This window comes from Alexandromys fortis, unplaced genomic scaffold, assembly GCF_014885135.2.
Source record: "Alexandromys fortis isolate MF-2015 unplaced genomic scaffold, M_Fortis_MF-2015_v1.1 scaffold_31, whole genome shotgun sequence".
Lineage (NCBI taxonomy): Eukaryota > Metazoa > Chordata > Mammalia > Rodentia > Cricetidae > Alexandromys > Alexandromys fortis.
Genome location: NW_026067974.1, coordinates 2351316 through 2361448, shown reverse-complemented (window position 1 = coordinate 2361448; position 10133 = coordinate 2351316).

Sequence of the window (10133 nt, the reverse complement as noted above, 5' to 3'; positions counted from 1 at the left end):
GTTGGAGAGGACAGCCAGGGAGGGACCAAGAGGGATGGATGGAATAGAAAGAGGCTGGGAGCAAAGGATAGAAAGATAGGTGGTTGTAAAGTGGCCTAGAAGAAAAATCAGGTCACTGGCAGGGTTCCAGATAACTGTCAAAGCCTCGGGCCCAAGAGTCGCATCACTGGCTACTGTTAAGGCCTATGGGATCTCCTAGAACCCCCTGGAAGCCACAGTGTAGTTGCTGCTAAAGGTCAAGACATCCTGACGACATAAAAGATGTAATATTTGCCCAGCTAAGAGTCCTGCTACTCAGGGCTGTAGGAGAGCTGTGTGGGTACCACATGCTGGGGCCGCTGCCTGTCTGCTGCCACTGCTGTCCAGCAGCAAGAGACGTGAGTGACACCAAAGAGCAGCGGGGGAAGCCCTACCCCTTGCCTGCCCACAATCTCTTCTCGGGCAGAGCTTTCAAACTGTCACCAGTTAATTGGTTGCTAACGGGAGGACTGAGCAAATCAACAGCAAAAACCATCAGAAAATGTCTCAGGATACGGGTATCTACCTCTAGTGAAATATATGGTTTCCCAGTTTTCCCATTGGCTCCAAAGAACAAGAGTGGGTGAATCGGCTCACAAAATGGTATTTATTTCTGGCAAAATCCACCCATTTTGGCTGCTCCGTGTTTTCCTCCGCCTTAGATCCACCTCTCTATGTAGCTCAGGTTGTTCTCGAACTTGTGCTCTTCCTGCCTCGGTTTCCCAAGTGTACACCACTCCTACCTCTCTAATACAGTCTAGTACCCTTCTCACTTATTCCCAGAAATGGACCTGCCTTACTCTCCGCTCCCCTCTCACTGCCGAACCTGCAACAGCCTCCCTTCACCCATTTGTGAAACCAGCAAACTCTCTCCTTATAACCTGGAAATTTTATTCTGAGCACCAGAAGCAACTTGTCTGAATTCTCCCACAGGATCGAGCTGCAGCTCTCAACCTGTGGGTCTCGACCCCAGGGGCGAACCTCTATCTCCAGAAATATTATATGATGATTCATGATGGTAGCAAAATTACAGTTGTGAAGTAGCAATGGCAATAATTTTGACGTTGGGGGTCACCACAACATGAGGAACTGTATTAAAAGATCACAACATTGGGAAAGTTGAGATCCACTGTTAGAGGAAATGACTCTGGAAAGTAGAACTGAAAAAAGAGAGCTACATGTTGAACTGTCAAGGAAAAGCTGGGACCAAGTGCCTGGGACCGGAGAGTTGTGTTTGAGAGGTCAACAGAATGGAAACAAAGATGGATGAACGGAGCATGCAAGTAGGTAGCTGAAGCAAAGTCTGAGACTTGGAAGCCATTCTTCTCTCTCCGTCGTCTGTGTGTGTGTGTGTGTGTGTGTGTGTGTGTGTGTGTGTGTGTGTGCATGGTCATGCTCAAACTGCCAGAGTTTATCAGAGTATAACAGGGCGTTATATACAGTTTCTGTTCACTATACATAAAATTCCCTTCTTATCCGCCATCCATTACTTTATGTCTTGCAAGGCGTCACTCTGTTCTTTTTTATTTCCCACAGAATAATACCTGACCACCCAGACTCAGGTATCACACTTAGTTCCGATGAATGGTCAGTAGCTATTTCCATCATGTTTGCTGTTATGTGCATATGGATTTGTCCCAAAGGACTATAAACTAATTAGAGCAGAAGTAAGAACTCGGTGATCTTGGAAAGATTCGAAGACTCAGCACTCTAAGAGTGACGAATTTTTTTTTTCAAGCATTAGCTTGACACCATCTAGAGTCACCTAGGAAGAGGTTACCTTGATTGAGAAATTTTCAGAGCACACAGGTTTGAGGTCAGACCTGAAAGATTTTCCTGTCTGATTGGCTGATGTAGAAGAACCCCGCCAACCATTGACAGAAGCATCCCTAGGGAGAAGGTGCTACATTGCTTGAGAAAGCTAGCTAGCTGAGTGGGAACCACTGGGCAGTTCCATTAGTCATGATCCTCCATAGTTCTTGCTCCCAGACTCCTGCCTTGAGCTCCCTGACCCCTGTCACTACTGGATTGTGATCTGGAAGTGTAAGTCAGATAGTCTTTTCTCTTCAAGTTGCTTTGTGACAAAGTGTTTTATCACAGAAACAGAAACAAACAAACAAACAAAACCCCAAAAACCCTAGCGCCCTAATCATCATTCTACAAAACGCACCCAGGACATGCTCCTCATCCTGTTATCTCCCAAACACTTTTCACTCAGTTCTTCATTTAATCCTGGCAACAACTCACACAGTATCTCTTATTGCCTTGCTTCCCATGTGAGATCACCAGGTCCTAAAGAGTTTTAGTGACAGCCCCAATGTTCTTCTACTTAAATCACCCTGACATTGATCTTCGGTGCAGGGCAATTTCTCATCAGCACTTTTGCCTTGCTAAGTTGCCAAAGAGGTAGATGTTGACTCCGAATCAGAGCGCAGCACCTGGCGAGAGAACACGGCGTGTCTGATGAGTCACGCTTTTAAATCAACACAATAAAAAACTTTGGCTACGTACACAGCATCACTTCCCCAGTCCAGCTGGGATGTGTGGTCACTGTGGCTCCAAAACCCATTTGGGTGATATTCCAGCTTGAATCAGCGTAATTTGCACAGCCCGTCATCAAAGTTCTTCACGGAGGTCTTGTGATCAACTCCAGTTAGGCGACTGCCAAGAACTCGCTCATGCTTTGGCTGGCTGTCCTGATGCTCTTCGCTCAAAGCCGCGTAAGGGAGGGTATGATGTCTTTTTAGTTGCAAACCTAAGCTAAAAAATAAAAGGACAATCTGGCTAAATTACTCAAACTGAAGTCTCCATTCAGCTGTGGTTTACTGACTCCTGACCATGCATCCATCACTTTCAGGCATCTTCTGGCATCCCGTCATCTTCCCAGTAGCCCTGTGAGGTGGGCGTTGCTCTATGTGATTTATAGATAGGTCAGTGGGTTCGGATGTGTGGAGGAACTGGGCAAAGGTTATCCTGATAGCCACATGGCTCTCCCCTACCCCATTCACGAGAATATCATTCTCCCTTAGGAGAATGGTGGGCAGCCACAATCTATCTAGGGAATAAAACTGTTTCTTGGAGTGATTGACAGCAGAGCTGAGCCCTGTCCATCACTTCCTGGTGACAATAAACTTGAGTTGCATCTTTCAAGAAAATAGAAGACACACATGGATGGTAGAATGAAGATCTACTTTATATTAAGCTATTAGCATACAAAGTTTAAAGAAATGTGCAGAGCCCTTTTGTGCTTGTGAATGATTGATTACACTCTGTCCCTTCCGCCTATGGTTGAAATGATTTCGAAGTGATAAATAGCCACCTTAAAGAAGCTTAGCAGAGGCCAGGCAATGGTGGCACATGCCTTTAATCCCAGCACTCGGGAGGCAGAGGCAGGCGGATCTCTGTGAGTTCGAGACCAGCCTGGTCTACAGAGCTAGTGCCAGGACAGGCTCCAAAGCCACAGAGAGAAACCCTGTCTCGAAAAACCAAAAAAAAAAAAAAAAGAAGAAGCTTAGCAGAGGAGTATTCATCATCCCCTTTCATTGCTCATGCTCTTCCTAATCTTTGCTCATGTACCATCCATTTGTATGCAATGATATCCACAGAATAGCATTTTTATGTGGTCCAATTTCTTATGAAAATGTCTTCTGGAAACACAATGCAATGCGTGGCTTCCTAGGCTTCTCTCCTGTCTTCTTGGCACATACTGTCATCTCTGCTCTAAAAATCTCGGTTTATTCACATCTGTTTTAGAGGGTAGGTTGGGCCGTGAATTAGACGCATGTAAACTGGTCTATTCTGTGGTGTATTTCCATTGAAGATAAATATTCATTGCATGGGGACAAAAGCAAAAGAGGGAGTAAAGATCAAAACAAAAGGTTAAAATGGGTTTTATACTAGTTTTGTTTTTAACTTAAGAAAATTGAGGGCGAAGAAATACACATAAGCCAACAAGCAGCTGTGCCTCTGGGAGCCTCGGCTGGCACCCAGGCTCTGCTCCCAGGGCAGGCAGCTCTGGCTGTGCCACAATCCTATGGAGGCTGGGTAGAGTATGGAAGAAGAAATGCCTCGCATACCTTGGCACCTGAGCCATCACTCATGCAGGAAATAGGGCTGTGTCACTCGGCTGGTGGCATCATTGCCTTTGCTGGGGAGGCCAAAGGTTCAAGAGCCACACCAGAAATGTGGCAGCTGCCCAAAGCCGATGCCGTGTGCATTGTCATGGAAGGAGAAGGGTGTGCACTGTAAGGGGAATCTCTCTCACAACCACAACCAACTCTAGAGCATTTTCTTTACCTCCCAAAGAAATCCCAGCCCTCTCCAGTCCCTCTGTCCTTCCAGCTCTAGAAAACCATTAGTCTGGTTTCTGCCTCGACGAATTTACTAGTTCTACATAGTTCCTGTAGATGGGATAGTGATTCTTTGTAAATACCTTGCTATTCACCAACAGAGCCTCACAGAAGACCCTGTGCCTAGTAGGTTTTTAGCAAGGCCCTTGTATTAGGAATATTAGGTGATCATTTTAGGCACAAGATAACCCATGAGTGGGAAACTGGACAATCAACACTGCTAGTGTTCAGTGTATGGGAATATTCTCGATATTATCAGACTGGAAGGATGATCTGGGCTTCCCAGCCTCTTGCACTTTCAGTCTATCTGATGATATAATCTGGGCACCCTGCACTCAACAAATCAGAAATTGATTCCTTAAGAGAATGGAGTTCTCTCATGAGTTGGCACATCACACTGCGCGTTAACAGGCAATAACACTAAAACGCACTAAAGACCATGTAATTTATTCCCAACATGCTGTTATTCTTTCCAAAGCATTAGCTTTGGAGCAGAATGTTTGCTAAATGTTGTCTTTATTTCCAATGCTTGGGGTAAAGACCATATGCAACCAATGACTGAGAGATAATTGGCCACTTTACAGTTCCAACCTCAAATGAACTCCCCATCTGGGTTGATTTCCTGGTAAAAAGATCCTGTCTTAATAAAATGTGAAGGTTGCAAGGAAGATGGAGGTATGGATCCCACTATGTCTTGCTAGATAAATGACCAAGAGGAAAAGTCCTCAAAACCACACTTGTAGACAGAGTTAACAGAAAGCCCAGGAAAAAACCCCACTGGTTTAGCATTTAAGTTTAAATGAAAATAACGTGAGTGCCTACAGCCCAAGGTGTGCCAAGGCTTGGAGAGAAATTGACCAGGATGAACACCAAGAGTTTTGGAGGGTGCTAAGCATTATCAGCCTGCTTGGGGCCTAAGAATCTTTGCTTTGGAGGAGAGACTAAGGCTTTGTCTCACTCTTGCCACCAATAGTCCACCAAATCCCTTTTGCATCTGGGCAGGAAATACAGGTCTGTGTCACTCGGCTGGTGGCATCATTGCCTTTGCTGGGGAGGCCAAAGGTCCAAGAGCCACACCAGAAATGTGGCAGCTGCCCAAAGCCACTGCTTGTTTGCATTGGTCATGGAAGGAGGAGAACAGTGTACGTTGAAAGGGGAGTCTCTGTTGCAGCCATACCCAACTCTAGAACATTTTCATTACTTTCCAAAGAAATCCCGCAATCACTTAATTGGCTCATGCTCACTGAGCCGGCATTTGGGCTAGCAATTAAACTACTGCTTTGTCTAGTAGTTGAAGAAATGAATGAGTCATCCTCTTAGCCCAAAGGTGGTCTCAGGATAGTGGGTCCCTGGATTGGGAGAAGTGCCTAAGAAGGTCAAGTCTTCCAAAAAGCCAGGAGATGCTTTTTTGATGAGTAACTCATGGGAAGCCCCCAGTCTCTTCCTTTTACTATCATCTTGCCCAAGGTCAACCTCAGTCACTTGGTGACTCTGGGCTATGTTCTATAATGTAAAAGAGTGTTTCTTAGTGTCTTAAGTTCACATCTCACACGACTCCCCTGCTTTAGGATATAGTCTTCCCACAAAAGAAGGTGATATGTCCTAAAGAGTTCAATGGGTTATTTAAGAAATGCTAACTCTGAGATCCACTAGCCGTGCTGGTAATGGAGCTGCAGTGTTATTGAGGAGACACCTTGAAAGTGCTCATGACTTCTGGCTGATTGGCTCCAGGGAATAAGGAGAGGGGAGAGGGATTAACATGGTAAGTGTTGTGATGTCCATTATAGAGTACGGACAAGAAGAGCATGGGGGTGAGACAGACTTTCCAGGAGAAATGAATACCAAGTGGGGTACTGAAGGAAGAGGAAGCAGTTGGCCAGGCAGTTAGGAGCTGGCAGCTTTACGAAAGAGATGAACTGGTTGAAGTTAAGGACCAGTCCGTGAAATGTAGAGGAGAAGAGATGATTTGATGATTTGGTGTATCTTGTGGGGGGAGCATTAGGTGTGTGTCTTTCTAAAGAAGAATCCAGCCAAGATGGCAAAAGTCAGGTTCACAGAAGCTTTGTATTGGAAATGAAATAAGGCATGCCTCACTGGGTTCTCTTATTGACTGACAGCTGGGACCCTGACTTCTAGCTCAGCCTTTGTAATTCTGCTCCAAATTGATCAATCTGAAATCAAATCCTGTCCTTGCTGCCAGACACATACACAGCCTTGGACATATCTCTTGGCCGTATGGAGCCTCTTTCTGAGTTTTTGTTTCCTTCTGGGGCCAAACATTTATGGGGTTATTTTGAATATCCTCAGCCTCAAACAGGAATGATGCCTGGCATAAAAATGTACTCATAAAATATTTGTGGAATCCAACCGGGTAAAAGAGTGGAAAGGAAATTCTACTGTCTGAAAAACAACCTTCAGCTTTCCAAACACTAGCAGCTGCCAAAGCAGTCGAGGACACCTGGAAAGAGGAGAAAAAGGATCTGAGCCCCGAGGAAGAGTGACAGGAATCCATGCAACCCAGCATCAGGAAAGAGCAAGCTAGCAAGGCAGATCAAAGTGTAGGTGTGAACCTTGTGCCTAAACAAGGGTGCTGCTGGGGCAGAGGGTGGCCAGAAGGGAGGAGGTGCCAGAGCTTTGATCAGAGGGTGCCTCCTCCCTCCTGTTGTCCTGGGGTCCTACCGGGCATTGAAAGGAATGTTTTTGATGCACTAGGAATAGCAGACATGTTCAACAGAAGCATTTAACAAACTTAGAGAAAGGAACTGGCTGAAGTCGATCAGAACAATGCTGCAGGGAACAGTGTTGCATGATAAACTGATAAATGTAATCTCCCCCAAAATCAAGAATAACATAAAGATGTCTTCTTCTCTTTGTGTGTCTATTCGAAGTGATACCGGAGGGTTTGGAGAGATGACTCAGCTGTTCAAGGCTAGGCTCACAATCAAAACATCAAAATGGTATCAGAGTTACTAGACAGGATAATTATGCAAGAAACAAACAGTGTCCAGATTGGAAGGGAATAATGAAAATGGTGTTGTCAGATAATGTGATCTTGTATATATATATAAAATAATTGTGAAAAAGAAGAGCAAAGCTTGGGAGGGGCCGGATTCCTGATTTCAAACCTTGCTTTGCTACACACAGATACAGAAATCAATAAAAATAGAATTGGGTGTCCAGAAATAAACTATGTCAGTTACAGTCAGTTGGTTTTTTCACAAAATGGGTCAAGAAAAGTCAGTGGGGAAAAACACTGCTTTTGGCCATTGGTACCAGGACACTTGGATCTCTACATGCAAAATAATAAAGTTGGACTCTTACCTATTGTCATACACAAAAGTAACTCAGAATGAAACAAAGACCTAAACGTAAGAGCAAAAACTACAGAACCCTCAGAGGGGTTGGGAAATTTCCTGACATTGGATTTGGAAATGATTTCTTAGATGTGGCACCCAAAACATGAAAAGCAAGAGGAAAACTAGATACTCAGCCAAAATGAATAAGTTTTGTGCTTCAAAGACTGCCTTAAAGAAAGTAAAAATACAATCAGGCAGCACCTGTCTTTAATCCCAGGATTTGGCAGGCAGAGGAGGAGGATCTCGGTGAGTTCAAGGCCGGCCTGGCCAACAGAGTGAGTTCTAGAACAGCCAGAGCTGTGATACAAGAAATCCTGTCTCAAAAGAAGAAGGAGGAGAAGGAAAGAAGGAAAGAAGGAAAGAAGGAAGGAAGGAAGGAAGGAAGAAGAGAGAGAGAGAGAGAGAGAGAGAGAGAGAGAGAGAGAGAGAGAGAGAAATACAGCCTTGGAATGGAAGGAAACCATCCATAGAAGGCCCGACTTCTCTGTTCTTGCTGCTAGAGAACAAGACCACAGCTGGGTAGTAAATGAGCAGTGGAGACACGCTTGTCGTCGTGTGCAGGCTGCGATTCTCTGACAACAGTGCTATTAGGGTCGGTGGATACTTCTCTGTTCTTAGGACAGCACCTGTTGCTGTGTGCTCTCCTGATGGGACAGAAAGGCCAAGAATGACAGCTCCCTAGCACCCCTCTGAAAGGGGTTGATCTCACTCACGAGGACCTCTCTCTGGTGACTTAATCATGTCCTAAGTGCCCCCACCTCCAAAATCTGTCACATTGCTAATTAAGTTTCAGCATGAGAATTGTAAAAGTTCTTCTGTGACACATTCAGACCATAGCAGGGCCCTTACCCATAACAGATAAAGAGCACCCTAACTAGGAAATGGAAGCCAACAACTCAATTCAAAGCCACAAAGAACGGAGTAGATATTTCTTGGCAGTAGATGTACAAATGGAGGGCAGACAGATAAAATGTGACCAATGGCATTAGCTAAGTGGTGTCACTTCACACCCACTAGGACATCTGTAGCAAAACACAGTGCCAACTGATGACTAGACCTGGGGAAGTTGAAGTTGAAATCCATATACACAGCTTAGCATAAAACAGTGTAGTCACTTTCATTAAAACACACGGTGTTTCCTTAAAACAGTTAAAAACACAGGGCACAGGAATCAGCTCTTGGTACGGAACCAAGAGGCCTACACAGGAGCTTAAATATGCACATTTAGCACAGCAGTTTTTGCTCTAGCTAAGTAGTGTTAACAACATAAGGTTCCAAGGATTGGTAAGCAAACTGTGGTATATCTATACAGTGAAGTATTACTTGGCAATAAAAAGAAATAAGTGATACGTGTTATAATGTATATGAAACTGAAAATACTGTGTTGAATGAAAGTCTGGCAAATTGTCAAAGACCAGCTTAATGGGAGCCCGGTACTGGAAATAAAACTTATTACTTATGAACTTAGAAGAGATGTCTATAATGCAAATCTATAAGAACTAAAATTATATCAGTGATCAGGGATGCAGCTTGCGGGTAGAGCACTCCCTGCAATCCTAGCGCTCCATCCACAGTACTGAATAGTGGCAAAACTAAGCCCCTTGAATTGAATGCTTTCTAAATGCCAAGCATTGTCCTGAGATAGGTAATCTTACCACCAGTTAGAAATCTGCCAAGGATGTTTATTTTCTTTATTCACAAGGGAAACACTTGAGTTAAGAGATGGTAAGAAACTGGGAGTGATGACATGCGCACCCAGCTCTCAGGAGGTAGAGGAAGGTGCATCTCTGTGAGTCGGAGGTCAGCCTGGTCTACAGAGCAGTTCCAAGGACAGTCAGGGCTGTGGGGAGGGAGGAAGGGGGGGCTGTCTCAAGAAGAGATGTAGGTGGGAACCAGAAACTCTGAGATCTGAGGTCATGAATTAGTAAGCTGAGATCATAAAACAGAAGTTAGGATCCTGAACAATTTCTGGCTTGCTTTGAGTTTCAAGGTCCTACAGAATAGTCTTTTCCAGATTCTTCCAGCCCTTTTACATTCCCAATCTGAGCCACTCACCATACTGACCAATCACTCAACAGCCAAAGTCAATGATGTCTCAGAGAATTCTTGAATTTCTCACCACAGAACTGGGCTGAGGTGTTAGCTCCCTGCTCCTGCTGGGCCGTACCTATAGAGGCCTCTGTCCTCAGCGAACTGTGTCTGGCTTGTTGCTCACAAATTTGTTCTCAAAATGCCTTTAATGTCCCCCTAGATGTATAATTCTGTGCATGAAACTCATGACCCTGTACCCCCAGTGCCTGATTTTGCAGATTGTGACTTGTGTTTGAAACGGAGTCTTGTTGCTGTTGGCACTGTTCGCTTCCCAGTACCAAGAAGCAAAAACGTGAGAAAAGTGTTAGGTCCATGAAGA